General features: G+C 43.5%; 22 non-coding genes across 22 annotated transcripts; all 22 read left to right on the top strand.

Moving 5' to 3' along the window:
• Positions 1 to 1,859: 1,859 nt before the first annotated feature.
• TRNAF-GAA (transfer RNA phenylalanine (anticodon GAA)) lies at positions 1,860 to 1,932 on the top strand. Its single transcript has one exon. It is a non-coding gene; the product is annotated as a tRNA-Phe (tRNA).
• A 251-nt stretch (positions 1,933 to 2,183) lies between these two features.
• Positions 2,184 to 2,256, top strand: TRNAF-GAA (transfer RNA phenylalanine (anticodon GAA)). The gene has a single exon. It is a non-coding gene; the product is annotated as a tRNA-Phe (tRNA).
• A 252-nt stretch (positions 2,257 to 2,508) lies between these two features.
• On the top strand, positions 2,509 to 2,581 carry TRNAF-GAA (transfer RNA phenylalanine (anticodon GAA)). The gene has a single exon. It is a non-coding gene; the product is annotated as a tRNA-Phe (tRNA).
• A 251-nt stretch (positions 2,582 to 2,832) lies between these two features.
• Positions 2,833 to 2,905, top strand: TRNAF-GAA (transfer RNA phenylalanine (anticodon GAA)). Its single transcript has one exon. It is a non-coding gene; the product is annotated as a tRNA-Phe (tRNA).
• A 251-nt stretch (positions 2,906 to 3,156) lies between these two features.
• TRNAF-GAA (transfer RNA phenylalanine (anticodon GAA)) lies at positions 3,157 to 3,229 on the top strand. The gene has a single exon. It is a non-coding gene; the product is annotated as a tRNA-Phe (tRNA).
• Positions 3,230 to 3,480: 251 nt separating this feature from the next.
• Positions 3,481 to 3,553, top strand: TRNAF-GAA (transfer RNA phenylalanine (anticodon GAA)). The gene has a single exon. It is a non-coding gene; the product is annotated as a tRNA-Phe (tRNA).
• Positions 3,554 to 3,804: 251 nt separating this feature from the next.
• TRNAF-GAA (transfer RNA phenylalanine (anticodon GAA)) lies at positions 3,805 to 3,877 on the top strand. Its single transcript has one exon. It is a non-coding gene; the product is annotated as a tRNA-Phe (tRNA).
• A 251-nt stretch (positions 3,878 to 4,128) lies between these two features.
• TRNAF-GAA (transfer RNA phenylalanine (anticodon GAA)) lies at positions 4,129 to 4,201 on the top strand. Its single transcript has one exon. It is a non-coding gene; the product is annotated as a tRNA-Phe (tRNA).
• A 251-nt stretch (positions 4,202 to 4,452) lies between these two features.
• Positions 4,453 to 4,525, top strand: TRNAF-GAA (transfer RNA phenylalanine (anticodon GAA)). Its single transcript has one exon. It is a non-coding gene; the product is annotated as a tRNA-Phe (tRNA).
• A 7,935-nt stretch (positions 4,526 to 12,460) lies between these two features.
• Positions 12,461 to 12,533, top strand: TRNAF-GAA (transfer RNA phenylalanine (anticodon GAA)). Its single transcript has one exon. It is a non-coding gene; the product is annotated as a tRNA-Phe (tRNA).
• A 251-nt stretch (positions 12,534 to 12,784) lies between these two features.
• Positions 12,785 to 12,857, top strand: TRNAF-GAA (transfer RNA phenylalanine (anticodon GAA)). The gene has a single exon. It is a non-coding gene; the product is annotated as a tRNA-Phe (tRNA).
• A 251-nt stretch (positions 12,858 to 13,108) lies between these two features.
• TRNAF-GAA (transfer RNA phenylalanine (anticodon GAA)) lies at positions 13,109 to 13,181 on the top strand. Its single transcript has one exon. It is a non-coding gene; the product is annotated as a tRNA-Phe (tRNA).
• A 251-nt stretch (positions 13,182 to 13,432) lies between these two features.
• TRNAF-GAA (transfer RNA phenylalanine (anticodon GAA)) lies at positions 13,433 to 13,505 on the top strand. The gene has a single exon. It is a non-coding gene; the product is annotated as a tRNA-Phe (tRNA).
• Positions 13,506 to 13,844: 339 nt separating this feature from the next.
• On the top strand, positions 13,845 to 13,918 carry TRNAF-GAA (transfer RNA phenylalanine (anticodon GAA)). The gene has a single exon. It is a non-coding gene; the product is annotated as a tRNA-Phe (tRNA).
• Positions 13,919 to 14,169: 251 nt separating this feature from the next.
• On the top strand, positions 14,170 to 14,242 carry TRNAF-GAA (transfer RNA phenylalanine (anticodon GAA)). The gene has a single exon. It is a non-coding gene; the product is annotated as a tRNA-Phe (tRNA).
• A 251-nt stretch (positions 14,243 to 14,493) lies between these two features.
• Positions 14,494 to 14,566, top strand: TRNAF-GAA (transfer RNA phenylalanine (anticodon GAA)). The gene has a single exon. It is a non-coding gene; the product is annotated as a tRNA-Phe (tRNA).
• Positions 14,567 to 14,817: 251 nt separating this feature from the next.
• Positions 14,818 to 14,890, top strand: TRNAF-GAA (transfer RNA phenylalanine (anticodon GAA)). Its single transcript has one exon. It is a non-coding gene; the product is annotated as a tRNA-Phe (tRNA).
• Positions 14,891 to 15,141: 251 nt separating this feature from the next.
• TRNAF-GAA (transfer RNA phenylalanine (anticodon GAA)) lies at positions 15,142 to 15,215 on the top strand. Its single transcript has one exon. It is a non-coding gene; the product is annotated as a tRNA-Phe (tRNA).
• A 251-nt stretch (positions 15,216 to 15,466) lies between these two features.
• TRNAF-GAA (transfer RNA phenylalanine (anticodon GAA)) lies at positions 15,467 to 15,539 on the top strand. Its single transcript has one exon. It is a non-coding gene; the product is annotated as a tRNA-Phe (tRNA).
• Positions 15,540 to 15,790: 251 nt separating this feature from the next.
• On the top strand, positions 15,791 to 15,863 carry TRNAF-GAA (transfer RNA phenylalanine (anticodon GAA)). The gene has a single exon. It is a non-coding gene; the product is annotated as a tRNA-Phe (tRNA).
• A 251-nt stretch (positions 15,864 to 16,114) lies between these two features.
• Positions 16,115 to 16,187, top strand: TRNAF-GAA (transfer RNA phenylalanine (anticodon GAA)). Its single transcript has one exon. It is a non-coding gene; the product is annotated as a tRNA-Phe (tRNA).
• A 251-nt stretch (positions 16,188 to 16,438) lies between these two features.
• TRNAF-GAA (transfer RNA phenylalanine (anticodon GAA)) lies at positions 16,439 to 16,511 on the top strand. Its single transcript has one exon. It is a non-coding gene; the product is annotated as a tRNA-Phe (tRNA).
• The last annotated feature ends 1 nt before the right edge of the window (position 16,512 follows it).

The raw sequence follows: 16,512 nt of genomic DNA, 5'->3' as shown, positions 1-16,512 counted from the left end.
TTTGCTTTCAGTTGAGAGAAAACCTGTGTCGTGGTACATGTACTTGACATTTATCTTACGCCAATATATGTCTGCTTTTAGGAAGTGGGAAAAGATATTTATCAATAAGTGGAAACGATGTCTGCCAGAGCAGCTCTGTTATTTTTGTATAATCAGAAAGTTTGAAATGAACTAGGTGAGGCTGAACTCGCATGGTTTTGCGATACCAAGTGTAACTGCAAATTAAGTTGCTGAAATATGTATATGTCTGCATCCTGCATGGGAAGTGTGCACTGTTACGGGTAATAATGTTTTTTGAATATAATGTGTTCGTGTGTCTACACAAGCGTATGCATACCAAGCACCTTTGCTGTATCGACTCACTGAGCCACCAATTGATATACCCCAGATGCTTATGCTATTTAACACTAAATATTTGTATTTAATTGTATAACTATAGAAGGCAGTCTAAATTTCTATAGTCGGCTTTACAAAGAAGGCTTTGAGAAATATCATTGCATTTCAGCAAGCTTGCTAATACACACACACACACACACACACATTTTTTCATCCACTTTTCTTTATTCTTTCTTCTTATTTACATTCTATAGGTTCTAATAACTTCCCCTGTACATTCCTTGGCATTACTGTCTGTTAGATCTCATTAATATATATATATATATAATGAGATCAAACAGACAATATTGCCAAGGAAAGTATAGGGGAAGTTATTAGACCGAATTGTAATGTAAATGCAAAGAAATGTGGGTGAAAAGATAACTTGTCATGGACAGGAACCGAACCTGCGACCTTTGAATAACGCGTTAAGTCCAAACTCCATAAGCGCGAAAATGCACGCGACAGCGACGAGCGACGCTATGAGCGACGAAACAGGGCGTTCGCGCGACGTGTCGCGTGCTCGTTTTCGCGCGATCGCTCGGTTCTCCAGATTTGGAAACCGTCGCTCATCGCCCGGAAGTGCTGGGCTCAAGCAGCCAATAGTGAAAAACCGGAAAAGACGAATACTACATAGGTGCACGTGACCCTGCCCGAGTCGCGTATGCGCAACAAGAAATAACGCAATGTTTATTACGCATGCGCATATAAAAAATGCTGCAAGGCAATAATAAACACTTTCAGTTTCATTACACAACAATATATCTTATTTTTTAATTGGAAACCGCTCGCTACGCGGTTTTCTTGGTGCGAGTTGACGGCTGTTGACGGCCTCATGCCAGCAACAGTGGAATTCGCTCGCCGAAGCCGTCGCGTGAATGAGGTTTGCCTGCGCTAGCGACTGATCGCGCGACGCCGATCTACGTCGCGTCGCTCGTCGCTGTCGCGTGCATTTTCGCGCTTATGGAGTTTGGGCCTTACTCGAAGGTCGCACACCCTTTCAACACCCTCTTAAAGGGTGTTAGCTGAACACCCTACACGAAGATGTTCAGCAAAATGTTAGGGTGTTCAACACCCTTCTAAGTAGGGTGTATCTGAAAACACCCATAGGGTGTTCCTCTGGCGACAAGCCAGTTTACACCCTTAAGGGTGTAAAAATTTACTGTGTAGCTCAGTTGGGAGAGCGTTAGACTGAAGATCTAAAGGTCCCTGGTTCGATCCTTGGTTTCGGCGTCCTATGCGCTTTTTTTGTTAAATGTGTCGGTACACAGGAATTTTGCAATAATTCTAAGGAGATAAACAATTACGCAGGTGAACACACATGCTTGATTAAGAAATGCCGATTCAGAGTGCATCGCGCCAGTAGGCGTTGCGAAAGAACCGCAACAGCGTGAGGGACATGAAATAATGTGCAACAGCTCTAATAAAGCGGCTTTACCGAAACGCAAGAACTGTTAAATCCCGCTTTAACTCTTCTCCCGTGTGCCGAAATAGCTCAGTTCGGAGATCGTTAGACTGAAGATCTAAAGGTCCCTGGTTCGATCCTTGGTTTCGGCGTCCTAAGCTCTTTTTTTGTTAAATGTGTCGGTACACAGGAATTTAGCAATAATTCTAAAGAGTTAAACAATTACGCAGGTAAACACACATGCTTGATTAAGAAATGCTGATTCAGAACGCATCGCGGCAGTAGGCCTTGCGAAAGAACCGCAACAGCGTGAGAGACATGAAATAATGTGCAACAGCTCCAATAGAGCGGCTTTACCAAAACGCAAGAACTGTTAAATCCCGCTTTCACTCTTCTCCCGTGTGCTGAAATAGCTCAGTTGGGAGAGCGTTAAACTGAAGGTCTAAAGGTCCCTGGTTCGATCCCGGGTTTTGGCGTCCTATGCGCTTTTTTTGTTAAATCTGTCAGTACACAGGAAATTTGCTATAAATCTAACGAGTGAAGCGGTTATGCAGGTGAACACACATGCTTGATTAAAAAATGCTGAGTCAGAATGCATCGCGGCAGTAGGTGTTGCGAAAGAACCGCAACCGCGTGAGAGACATTGAAATAATGTGCAACAGCTCTAATAAAGCGGCTTTATCGAAACGCAAGAACTGTTAAATCCCGCTTTCATTCTTCTCCCGTGTGCCGAAATAGCTCAGTTGGGAGAGCGTTAGACTGAAGATCTAAAGGTCCCTGGTTCGATCCTTGGTTTCGGCATCCTATGCTCTTTTTTTGTTAAACGTGTCGGTACACAGGAATTTTGCAATAATTCTAAGGAGATAAACAATTACGCAGGTGAACACACATGCTTGATTAAGAAATGCCGATTCAGAATGCATCGCGCCAGTAGGCGTTGCGAAAGAACCGCAACAGCGTGAGGGACATGAAATAATGTGCAACAGCTCTAATAAAGCGGCTTTACCGAAACGCAAGAACTGTTAAATCCCGCTTTAACTCTTCTCCCGTGTGCCGAAATAGCTCAGTTCGGAGATCGTTAGACTGAAGATCTAAAGGTCCCTGGTTCGATCCTTGGTTTCGGCGTCCTATGCACTTTTCTTGTTAAATCTTTCGGTACACAGGAATTTAGCAATAATTCTAAGGAGTTAAACAATTACGCAGGTAAACACACATGCTTGATTAAGAAATGCTGATTCAGAACGCATCGCGGCAGTAGGCGTTGCGAAAGAACCGCAACAGCGTGAGAGACATGAAATAATGTGCAACAGCTCCAATAAAGCGGCTTTACCAAAACGCAAGAACTGTTAAATCCCGCATTCACTCTTCTCCCGTGTGCTGAAATAGCTCAGTTGGGAGAGCGTTAGGCTGAAGGTCTAAAGGTCCCTGGTTCAATCCCGGGTTTTGGCGTCCTATGCGCTTTTTTTGTTAAATCTGTCGGTACACAGGAATTTTACTATAAATCTAACGAGTGAAACGGTTACGCAGGTGAACACACATGCTTGATTAAAAAATGCTGATTCAGAATGCATCGCGGCAGTAGGTTACGCGAAAGAACCGCAACCGCGTGAGAGACATGAAATAATGTGCAACAGCTCTAATAAAGCGGCTTTACCGAAACGCAAGAACTGTTAAATCCCGCTTTCATTCTTCTCCCGTGTGCCGAAATAGCTCAGTTGGGAGAGCGTTAGACTGAAGATTTAAAGGTCCCTGGTTCGATCCCGGGTTTCGGCGTCCTATGCGCTTTTTTTGTTAAATCTTTCGGTACACAGGAATTTAGCAATAATTCTACGGAGTTAAACAATTACGCAGGTGAACACACATGCTTGATTAAGAAATGCCGATTCAGAATGCATCGCGCCAGTAGGCGTTGCGAAAGAACCGCAACAGCGTGAGAGACATGAAATAATGTGCAACAGCTCTAATAAAGCGGCTTTACCGAAACGCAAGAACTGTTAAATCCCGCTTTAACTCTTCTCCCGTGTGCCGAAATAGCTCAGTTGGGAGAGCGTTAGACTGAAGATCTAAAGGTGCCTGGTTCGATCCCGGGTTTCGGCGTCCTATGCGCTTTTTTTGTTAAATCTGTGGGTACACAGGAATTTTGCAATAATTCTAAGGAGTTAAACAATTACGCAGGTGAACACACATGCTTGATTAAGAAATGCCGATTCAGAATGCATCGCGCCAGTAGGCGTTGCGAAAGAACCGCAACAGCGTGAGAGACATGAAATAATGTGCAACAGCTCTAATAAAGCGGCTTTACCGAAACGCAAGAACTGTTAAATCCCGCTTTAACTCTTCTCCCGTGTGCCGAAATAGCTCAGTTGGGAGAGCGTTAGACTGAAGATCTAAAGGTCCCTGGTTCGATCCCAGGTTTCGGCGTCCTATGCGCTTTTTTTGTTAAATCTTTCGGTACACAGGAATTTAGCAATAATTCTAAGGAGTTAAACAATTACGCAGGTGAAGACACATGCCAGATTAAAAAATGCTGATTCAGAATGCATCGCGGCAGTAGGTTACGCGAAAGAACCGCAACATCGTGAGAGACAAGAAATAATGCGCAACAGCTCTAATAAAGCGGCTTTACCGAAACGCAAGAACTGTTAAATCCCGCTTTAACTGTTCTCCCGTGTGCCGAAATAGCTCAGTCGGGAGAGCGTTAGACTGAAGATCTAAAGGTCCCTGGTTCGATCCCGGGTTTCGGCGTCCTATGCGCTTTTTTTGTTAAATCTGTGGGTACACAGGAATTTTGCAATAATTCTAAGGAGTTAAACAATTACGCAGGTAAACACACATGCTTGATTAAGAAATGCTGATTCAGAATGCATCGCGGCAGTAGGCAATGCGAAAGAACCCCAACAGCGTGAGAGACAAGAAATAATGCGCAACAGCTGTAATAAAGCGGCTTTACCGAAACGCAAGAACTGCACAGTAAAAATTTTTACACCCAGAAGGGTGTAAATGAGCTTGTCCCGTGGACGACACCCTAAGGGTGTTAATTCAGCACCTTCCAAAAAGGGTGTTTTTTCATGCACCCTTAGAATAGGGTGTACATGTGAAAAAACTGTAGGGTGTTTCAAAAACACCCTTAAGGAAGGGTGCCTTCGATGTCCATCACTTTTTTAGCACCCTCTGAGGAGGGTGCGAGAAGGGTGCACAAGGGTGTTGAGTGCCCATGGCAGGGGTGCCAGTATTCTTTTAGACTGCACTAATAGATATCGGCATGCACTGATTACTGACTACTTGAAGAAAGTGGTCCTGATTTTCAATGGTGCGCCACCTGTCGAGCTCCATTCATTGCATCTGGGCAAAAATATAAATGCGTACTATCGTGTATGAAGTTGTGCTGGATCTATATATACTTCACAGTATATGCATAATGCGCGTTACAGAAAATGAAGCCTTGCTGCCCTTGCATATTGCGTTTATTTAATAGGCAAAATAAACATAAACTTTTCTTCTGCCACACAACTTTTTCACCAGGTATACGTTCACGTATACGTACACTACACATGCAACACCTCAAATATTTATTATATTTATTCAGTTTCACTTCATTGACAATTCTTTGCAACATACAATTACACTGGTTTCAGTTTAGTATACTGCTTCAAGTACATAATGACTACAAATGAAATATACGCTAATATATCCCTGTAATTCTTTCAAGTATCTACAATCCCAGTGGTTTCCAGTTTAATACTCCTTCATGTACACAATCGGTTAATAGGAATGAAATACAGGCAAATATATACTAATGATTTTTTCAAATATATACAATCACCATGATTTCACTATATACGCCTTCATGTACACAATCGTTCCCAAGAAGTGATGCACACAAAAATATATATGGATAGTGTTTTCAAATGTATACAATCACAGTGGATTAAGCTTTGTATTCCTGGATGTATAACAATTGGTTATGAGAAATGATGTACATGCAAACATATACGGGTTTTCGCACATATAACTTTAGCGAATACTTAAGAAACCAATACAATATGATCAGAAACACAATGAGCTAAAAACGAACACAAAACTGAGTCAAAACACGCAAAAAACAAAAGAGGTAATGCATAATTATGGCTAATGACACAGCTGGGTCACTTTATGCCAAATGTCCCAGCCATTTTGGCAACCATCTCAAATGTATTCGAAAAACTCGTGCTGCATTGAAAATAGTGAACTTCTGGAATATTTAGGAGAGGAAAAATATTTGGTCACGTGGCTGCCCTCTGAACTTCCTGGAATGCCGTCTAGGTGTTGTATGTGAAATATTTTATTTTAAAAGCACCGCTCCTTCTTTCCATACGAAACTCGGTCTACGTGTTACGTAACAAGAGCTTAATTTGGGACAGTTGGTTCATCGTGGTTGTGTGCTAGTCACAGTGCGACAACTTTAGGAAGAGACAGAAAAGACAGGAAAGACCACCGACTGTCAACTGAATTTAATGAATGTGCTACGAGCGCTTTTATACGGAGTACAAGAACCGTGTTCATGCGCGACGACACGTGTGAGCACTACAAAATAATCTTAACTGCGAAAAGAATACTCCCTCTCGGAAAGGATAAGTGAACGTGAAGTGATGCACTGATCATTGGTTTACCTGATAAAAAATACTTCTACAAACGTTAAATTGGCATTAAGTAAACCTATTTTCGTGACGAATGGGGCAAGATTGACTATTCCTGTTGCTGTTTAGTACACACACTTTTGAAAGCTTGCAAGGGGTGGAAAACAACGCGCTAATATCATATCTGCTGGCTATTTTTTTAATTGTGAGACACATGATGTGGTATAACATGCAAAGGTTTTGGTCATTGTTTTTTGTTTGTCCTGTCTTCTTTAACTTTACTTTCTGCAGGAGGGTTTTGCAAACGGGTGTGATGATTCTGTTGGGATACCCAGCATCTTTTAGTCTTTTAATCTGGTTTTTAAACCTGACCTCACCCTTGTGCTAACATGACTTCTGAAGGGTGGCCTGAGTACATGTGGTATCAATTCCTCTTTCTACTAATTTTGAATGCCCACTATGAAAAGGCAGAACATTCTTAGCACTCCTGGGCTGATAGCACCAGCCAATACCCCAACAGCATCATAACACTTGTTTGCGAAACCCTCCTGCAGAAAGTAAAGTTAAAGAAAACAGGACCAAAAGAAAAAGAGAATGACCAATCACCTTTGCATGTCACATGGTACTACGTACATAAGGTGTCTCACAATTTTAGGAAAAGAGCCAGCAGATATGACATTGTTGTTTTCCACCCCTTGCAAGCTTTCAAAAGTGCATGTACTTACAGCAACAGGAATAGTCAATCTTGCACCATTCGTCACTAGAATAGGTTTACTGAATGCCAATCTAATGTATATAAGATGCCGCTAACATGTGGAAAAGTAAACATAGGACAAACTGGGCAATGCTTCAATGATCAAGCAAGACAGCATGCTTTAAATGTTAAGAAGGGCTATAGTAGTCTCATGGCCGGGCACCGTAAAGAATGTAAGTGTAGTCCTAGGTTTCATAAAACACGGTTTTTGAAAAAAAGCAAGCAGAAAAAATGAGATTTTAGAGCTCTTTATCAGGAAGGCCAAGGATCGATGCATCAGTACACCTTCACTTATCTTTTCCGAAAATTTTCTCGGTTAAAATTATTTTGTCATGGTCACACATGTGTTGTTGCAGATGAGCCCTGGTCTTGTGCTCAGTATAAAAACGCTCGTAGCACCTTCAATAAAATTCAGTTGACAGCGCTCTTTACTGTCCTTTTTGCGATAAGATTTTTATTACAGAAAAAATTTCATTTTCTTACAATTTAGGTGTAATGATGAGTTTTCATTGTATCGCAACATGGAGCAAATTGCATCTCAATACGGACAAAAATCACAATTTTGTGAAATTCGTGATATTTTCTCGTATATTTCAGCAGCTTGAGAGGTCTAAAGATATTTTTTCCTCAAAATATACCTTCTGTGGAGTAAGTATTCACTGCTCAGATATTCATACAAAGTGCAATATTGCAATAAAAAATGCAAACATAACACATTTTGCCTTTATTCTTGGAAGCGAATGTAGCAAAAAAATTGCACTATTATTATTGAGCTTCAAATACCTTACAGAAGCACATTTACTTAACAGGTAGACCGAATTTGCTTTAGAAAAAATAAGCGGTAGATTTAAAACGAAATTTTCCACAAACAGCACACAGACGGCATTATGCCAGGAAGTTATAAGCCAGCCACATGAGCAAAACTTTTTTTCTCGCTGAAATATTCTAGCAGTTCACTGTTTTCAACGCAGTAAGTCAGCACTTTTTTTTTCAAATACAATTCAGATGGTCGCCAAAGTGGCTGGGACGTTTGGCATGGAATGGTCCAGCTATATTTAAGCAAAATAACTTACACAAATAACAATGTTTGTTCATCTACCATGACCACACTAGAAAAAGTTGTTCAGGCATTGTGACACTAAAATTTTCAGCGTCGTACTGCCTGAACAACTTCTTTGATAAACTCCAAACTCACGCCGAGAAAAAGCCGCTCAATCACGGTGGATGTTAAAGGCCTTGCGGCCGTAGACAATGCTGAAAATAAAAAAAATCAACTCATCAGTGCTGTCACTCCTTCTTCATCATTTCTGACACGGAAGATTTTTCGGTTATCCATGTGGAGGTTCAGGAAGTAGGCTTGCTCTAGGCTGGGGCCGGGGGGTAGACTACGCAGGACGTCAGCGGCACCCTCTCATCCTGTAATAAGAGCAAATATGACTTCTCATAAAAGGATGTTCGTGCTGTTCTGGCAGCACCATATATAAAGAATGTGTAGTGTGTATCCTTCGAAATGGCGTGTAGTTGACATTACACTGAACTCGAAGCATACAACCTATATATTCCAATAATTTCGTATGATAAAGATAAGAGTTTTCCAGCATACAGCGAATTCCCGAAATGAGGTGAAGTTGTAAGACTACAACTCAAAAATGGCACTTACGAAAGCCTGAACTCACCTAAGAATCAAATTCCTTCTAGGGTAGTGAGCCAGTGTGAAAAACAATTCCTAAAGTACAACGTTAAGAACATGTAACATTAATCAAAATGCACAAGAAACTTACCTCTTCATGTAAAACAGTGAAGACATCTCTGCTTTCTCTTTTACATGAGAACAAATGATCTTGGGCGCGGCACTAGCGAAGAGGTCTGCAAAAAAAAAAGTAAAAGATTTACTGACTTTAATCACGCCTCTAACAATCTGAGGAATTGTTACAAGTCACCAATCAGTGCAATTCCGACTGCCTCTATAAGGGCATCAAAAACGAACAATTTTCTCGTTCTTTATACCCTCACAAGACGCTCCGTCAATGGAATCTAATCCAAATTTGACGCTGTGCTTCCTATTTGCCTGCTTTCTAGACGTAGGGCTGCGAACATGTGTTTTGTGCACCTAATCTAGCGCAGAAATTCGTCATCTATAATTCAATCATCTTAATTCATTGTAATTTGATAAAAGGTGTGATAGCTCGTCCAGTTTTTAAAGAGTTGCGGGCCTGCCATAGGCACTGCCTTGCACGTATGAAAGTACTTCTTTAAAAAAAAATCAAAGCTTGCTTTCAGAAAAAGCGTCTGGCATATTTCGACAACCAAGTTCATCCTCTGATGGCATTCAGGGGCACGCTATTAGCGATTATTGACTACGGGATTTACAAACGTAACCCGTGCCTAAATACTCAGTTAAACACAATCACGCAAGTAAGAGCACTCGAACGACACCAACGCGCGCGGACGCCGACTACGTTGCAGCAGCCATGGCTTATGCTAGAGCTACCGCACATAGCTCGAACAGTCACGTATACTCTCTCGATTCTGTTATAACGCCGAACATTATCGCAGATGAAAGCGAAGCACAAAAACAGCAAACAGAAACGAGGGAAAACAACGCACGGCGATGGCCACAACAACGCGCCTTTGGAAGTCTGCTAGATCTTTCCCTGTTGCTAGTGGCACTTGTCCTAAATAGCTTAAAAGACCGAGGCGCACGTGCTGGGAGCATCGCGGCATATCAGCACCTCCAACTATACCGTCTTTAAGCAAAAAAAAAAAAGCCATTTCGTACAGTGCGCCTCTGTACATAATTTTTGCTTTTTCTTTTTTTTTGCGCTTACACCTACAGAAGCACGTTGCACATTTGAGTATTATTATGAATGTTATTACGATGTAGTCCAAAGCACATCTTAAAACAATATCAATCACTTTGTGCAGTGTAGAGACAATGTGCGATCAGCAACTAATCCCGCCCTTGTTAAGTGATCACATCACTCACTGTATGAGTGATGCAGGCACTTACACAACATCGCGCACAGCAGTGTGAACTCGTTAAGTCACACGTTTAATCGGGCATCTGCAACAGGCCCGCGAACGCATGCTGTTGTAAATGGCTGGCAGCCTACTTCGGCAGAGCTGCTGCAGGCGCCCAGCTAGCGCTGTATGATTACTATTTACGAAAACAGTACACTCACCGTTAACAGGCCCGCGTTGTCCGTGTCCGCCACTCCATGAATATTCCTTAATCCGAGCGTCACTTCGAACACGGTGTCATGCGTGACCACCATTGAATATGCGCCTGTTCGCTAGAACACACACAGCGACCAAGACCCCAGACCAACGCAACGCGTTTGAAAGACGATGAGACAGAGAGAGCGCCTTTGAGAGAGAGAAGGAGGAGGCACTGGCGGCGGCTAAAGCACCGCGGCGGCGCCGCAGCTGTCGACGCAGGTGTTTGGTGACGCAACTATTCGCTTATCTACGCCGCCGTTGTGGGAGAACGCTGGCCGGGGTGAGCGGGGGGGGGGGGGGGGGAGGAGCGGGAAACCCGCCAGGACGGCGCCGAAGAGCAAACGCTATGGCGCATACGGCGGACGGCCGTTCCTCGCGGAATGACTCCTTGTAAATGGCAACTCTCCTTCCAGCCAGTCGCACAGCGACGCAGGTTATTTACCAGCCTCGGGTTCTTGGAGTATTTTGACGGAATGCGATTGCAGTGGGCGAAAAACAGTGAAGCAAAACTTGCGGAAAACAAAGTGCACCATGGAATGGCCAGAAACAATAATTATTTCGTCCTCGGTGGCATTAGCGGGAGAGCATCGCTACACCTTTTTCCAGAGGAATTTCTTTTTGCATTGTCTGTGTCTGGCACTTCCGCGTATGGTGCCGCAAACACTAAATGCGTAGTCGAAGCTGGAACAAATTAATCCACAGTCGCGGATGTTTAGAAGTCTTGTCACGCACCACGAAACGTGCCAAAGTTGTTATAACAAGCTTTTTGCTGACCACAAGGTCAGCACATAATTCCAAATGGTTACCCAATGAGCTAGCTAAGCACCTGTAGCAAAGGCAGAGCACGTTCTTGTTAAACGTTGTTAATATAAACGATGGTTGTGCATAAGTGCAGTGACAGCTTTCCGTGGGAATTGGTCATAACCCACGTTTTCGAGCGTAGAAGCACCTCAGCATACCTAATCAGCTATCACAGCAAGTTCGTAAGCAACGCTCAGGTACGAAAATGTGCAGCTGTTTTCCATGTACTGAATAGTCCATGTACAGTGCGTTGACAACCGCCATTCCTTAAGCCACCTCCCATGTAGACTCCTAGTATGAACAGGTGTGGGACCTTAAACAATAAGAAGCAGTGCCTCCCCCCCCCGCACACACACACACACGAAATTCGAGGGCGCACGGGCTGATACACACGCATACTTATTCACAGGCGCACACACATACACGTATACACACATACGGTCACACACACACGCGACCGTAAACGCACGCATGCATGGGCGTAAACATGTGCACAGGCACGCTTAACACAAGCACGGACTTGCACATACACGCGCACGCACACATGCACGGGTGTACACACAATCGCGCTTACACACACACACACCCATACTCGGGCGAACATTATTTGTGTGTATATAATCCTTAGCAAACACGCAGCTTATAACCAACGCTAAGGAAAGCTTTCGTAACATGGATTGCAGTTAATTGCCATTATAGATGAAACGCGATTTGCTTCTGCTGACATTCTGCTGTATTCGGAGAGCACCTTCACACATTCTAAGTCAATTAGGCCGTCATTTAACGCAAGGTCCACATATTCGTGCAGTAGCTGCGCTGCTCGGCCGCCAACCCGAAAGTCGCGGGTTCGATGCCGGCCGTGGCAGTCGAATTAAGGCGGAGGCGAAAAGGTAGAAGCCTTTGCACTCTGCGATATGAGCGCTCATTAAAGAACACCAAATGGTGAAAATCTCTGCAGCTTTCCACTACGACGACCCTCATAATCATATGGAGGTTTTTGAGACGTAAAATCCCAAATATTATATTTATGTGTTCTTCTTATGCTGCATATTCCATCTGATGAATCGGCACCTACACCCTTCTCAGGCACAAAAGCACCCTTAGAGCCTATTTTAGGGTGCTATTGAGGCAAGCACCCAGACAAAGCGGTGCTTTTTTTTCAATCGACCATTTATGGGTGTTACAGGGTGTTGCAAAGGGTGCTTTCTCGTAAAAGCACCCTTTTTACACCCTTTTGGGTGCAAAAATTTTTACTGTGTGTTAAATCCCGCTTTAACTCTTCTCCCGTGTGCCGAAATAGCTCAGTTGGGAGAGCGTTAGACTGAAGATCTAGAGGTCCCTGGTTCGATCCCGGGTTTCGGCGTCCTATGCGCTTTTTTTGTTAAATCTTTCGGTACACAGGAATTTAGCAATAATTCTAAGGAGTTAAACAATTACGCAGGTAAACACACATGCTTGATTAAGAAATGCTGATTCAGAATGCATCGGGGCAGTAGGCAATGCGAAAGAACCGCAAAAGCGTGAGAGACAAGAAATAATGCGCAACAGCTCTAATAAAGCAGCTTTACCGAAGCGCAAGAACTGGTAAATCCCGTTTTCACTCTTCTCGCGTGTGCCGAAATAGCTCAGTTGGGAGAGCGTTAGACTGAAGATCTAAAGGTCCCTGGTTCGATCCCGGGTTTCGGCGTCCTATGCGCTTTTTTTGTTAAATCTTTCGGTACACAGGAATTTAGCAATAATTCTAAGGAGTTAAACAATTACGCAGGTAAACACACATGCTTGATTAAGAAATGCTGATTCAGAATGCATCGCGGCAGTAGGCAATGCGAAAGAACCGCAACAGCGTGAGAGACCTGAAATAATGTGCAACAGCTCTAATAAAGCGGCTTTACCGAAACGCAAGAACTGTTAAATCCCGCTTTAACTCTTCTCCCGTGTGCCGAAATAGCTCAGTTGGGAGAGCGTTAGACTGAAGATCTAAAGGTCCCTGGTTCGATCCCTAGTTTCGGCGTCCTATGCGCTTTTTTTGTTAAATCTTTCGGTACACAGGAATTTAGCAATAATTCTAAGGAGTTAAACAATTACGCAGGTAAACACACATGCTTGATTAAGAAATGCTGATTCAGAATGCATTGCGGCAGTAGGCAATGCGAAAGAACCGCAACAGCGTGAGAGACCTGAAATAATGTGCAACAGCTCTAATAAAGCGGCTTTACCGAAACGCAAGAACTGTTAAATCCCGCTTTAACTCTTCTCCCGTGTGCCGAAATAGCTCAGTTGGGAGAGCGTTAGACTGAAGATCTAAAGGTCCCTGGTTCGATCCCTAGTTTCGGCGTCCTATGCGCTTTTTTTGTTAAATCTTTCGGTACACAGGAATTTAGCAATAATTCTAAGGAGTTAAACAATTACGCAGGTAAACACACATGCTTGATTAAGAAATGCTGATTCAGAACGCATCGCGGCAGTAGGCAATGCGAAAGAACCGCAACAGCGTGAGAGACATGAAATAATGCGCAACCGCTCTAATAATGCAGCTTTACCGAAGCGCAAGAACTGGTAAATCCCGTGTTCACTCTTCTCGCGTGTGCCGAAATGGCTCAGTTGGGAGCTCTAATAATGCAGCTTTACCGAAGCGCAAGAACTGGTAAATCCCGTGTTCACTCTTCTCGCGTGTGCCGAAATGGCTCAGTTGGGAGAGCGTTAGACTGAAGATCTAAAGGTCCCTGGTTCGATCCCGGGTTTTCGGCGTCCTATGCGGTTTTTTTCTTAAATCTGTAGGTACACAGGAATTTTGCAATAATTCTAAGGAGATAAACAATTACGCAGGTGAACACACATGCTTGATTAAGAAATGCTGATTCAGAATGCATCGCGGCAGTAGGCGTTGCGAAAGAACCGGAACAGCGTGCGAGACATGAAATAATGTGCAACAGCTCCAATAAAGCGGCTTTACCAAAACGCAAGAACTGTTAAATCCCGCATTCACTCTTCTCCCGTGTGCTGAAATAGCTCAGTTGGGAGAGCGTTAGACTGAAGATCTAAAGGTCCCTGGTTCGATCCCGGGTTTCGGCATCCTATGCTCTTCTTCTGTTAAATGTGTCGATACACAGGAATTTTGCAATACTTCTAAGGAGTTAAACAATTACGCAGGTGAACACACATGCTTGATTAAGAAATGCTGATTCAGAATGCATCGCGGCAGTAGGCGTTGCGAAAGAACTGCAACAGCGTGAGAGACATGAAATAATGTGCAACAGCTCTAATAAAGCGGCTTTACCGAAACGCAAGAACTGTTAAATCCCGCTTTAACTCTTCTCCCGTGTGCCGAAATAGCTCAGTTCGGAGAGCGTTAGACTGAAGATCTAAAGGTCCCTGGTTCGATCCCGGGTTTCGGCGTCCTATGCGCTTTTTTTGTTAAATCTGTGGGTACACAGGAATTTTGCAATAATTCTAAGGAGTTAAACAATTACGCAGGTAAACACACATGCTTGATTAAGAAATGCTGATTCAGAATGCATCGCGGCAGTAGGCAATGCGAAAGAACCGCAACAGCGTGAGAGACAAGAAATAATGCGCAACAGCTCTAATAAAGCGGCTTTACCGAAACGCAAGAACTGTTAAATCCCGCTTTAACTCTTCTCCCGTGTGCCGAAATAGCTCAGTTGGGAGAGCGTTAGACTGAAGATCTAAAGGTCCCTGGTTCGATCCCGGGTTTCGGCGTCCTATGCGCTTTTTTTGTTAAATCTTTCGGTACACAGGAATTTAGCAATAATTCTAAGGAGTTAAACAATTACGCAGGTAAACACACATGCTTGATTAAGAAATGCTGATTCAGAACGCATCGCGGCAGTAGGCAATGCGAAAGAACCGCAACAGCGTGAGAGACATGAAATAATGCGCAACAGCTCTAATAATGCAGCTTTACCGAAGCGCAAGAACTGGTAAATCCCGTGTTCACTCTTCTCGCGTGTGCCGAAATGGCTCAGTTGGGAGAGCGTTAGACTGAAGATCTAAAGGTCCCTGGTTCGATCCCGGGTTTTCGGCGTCCTATGCGGTTTTTTTCTTAAATCTGTAGGTACACAGGAATTTTGCAATAATTCTAAGGAGATAAACAATTACGCAGGTGAACACACATGCTTGATTAAGAAATGCTGATTCAGAATGCATCGCGGCAGTAGGCGTTGCGAAAGAACCGGAACAGCGTGCGAGACATGAAATAATGTGCAACAGCTCCAATAAAGCGGCTTTACCAAAACGCAAGAACTGTTAAATCCCGCATTCACTCTTCTCCCGTGTGCTGAAATAGCTCAGTTGGGAGAGCGTTAGACGGAAGATCTAAAGGTCCCTGGTTCGATCCCGGGTTTCGGCATCCTATGCTCTTCTTCTGTTAAATGTGTCGATACACAGGAATTTTGATATACTTCTAAGGAGTTAAACAATTACGCAGGTGAACACACATGCTTGATTAAGAAATGCTGATTCAGAATGCATCGCGGCAGTAGGCGTTCCGAAAGAACTGCAACAGCGTGAGAGACATGAAATAATGTGCAACAGCTCTAATAAAGCGGCTTTACCGAAACGCAAGAACTGTTAAATCCCGCTTTAACTCTTCTCCCGTGTGCCGAAATAGCTCAGTTCGGAGAGCGTTAGACTGAAGATCTAAAGGTCCCTGGTTCGATCCCGGGTTTCGGCGTCCTATGCGCTTTTTTTGTTAAATCTGTGGGTACACAGGAATTTTGCAATAATTCTAAGGAGTTAAACAATTACGCAGGTAAACACACATGCTTGATTAAGAAATGCTGATTCAGAATGCATCGCGGCAGTAGGCAATGCGAAAGAACCGCAACAGCGTGAGAGACAAGAAATAATGCGCAACAGCTCTAATAAAGCAGCTTTACCGAAGCGCAAGAACTGGTAAATCCCGTTTTCACTCTTCTCGCGTGTGCCGAAATAGCTCAGTTGGGAGAGCGTTAGACTGAAGATCTAAAGGTCCCTGGTTCGATCCCGGGTTTCGGCGTCCTATGCGCTTTTTTTGTTAAATCTGTGGGTACACAGGAATTTTGCAATAATTCTAAGGAGTTAAACAATTACGCAGGTGAACACACATGCTTGATTAAGAAATGCCGATTCAGAATGCATCGCGCCAGTAGGCGTTGCGAAAGAACCGCAACAGCGTGAGAGACATGAAATAATGTGCAACAGCTCTAATAAAGCGGCTTTACCGAAACGCAAGAACTGTTAAATCCCGCTTTAACTCTTCTCCCGTGTGCCGAAATAGCTCAGTTGGGAGAGCGTTAGACTGAATATCTAAAGGTCCCTGGTTCGATCCCGGGTTTCGGCGT

This window comes from Rhipicephalus microplus, chromosome X (genome assembly GCF_043290135.1).
Source record: "Rhipicephalus microplus isolate Deutch F79 chromosome X, USDA_Rmic, whole genome shotgun sequence".
Taxonomy (NCBI): domain Eukaryota; kingdom Metazoa; phylum Arthropoda; class Arachnida; order Ixodida; family Ixodidae; genus Rhipicephalus; species Rhipicephalus microplus.
Note: the sequence above shows the minus strand (reverse complement) of the source record. Positions and strands in the feature narration are given on the sequence as shown.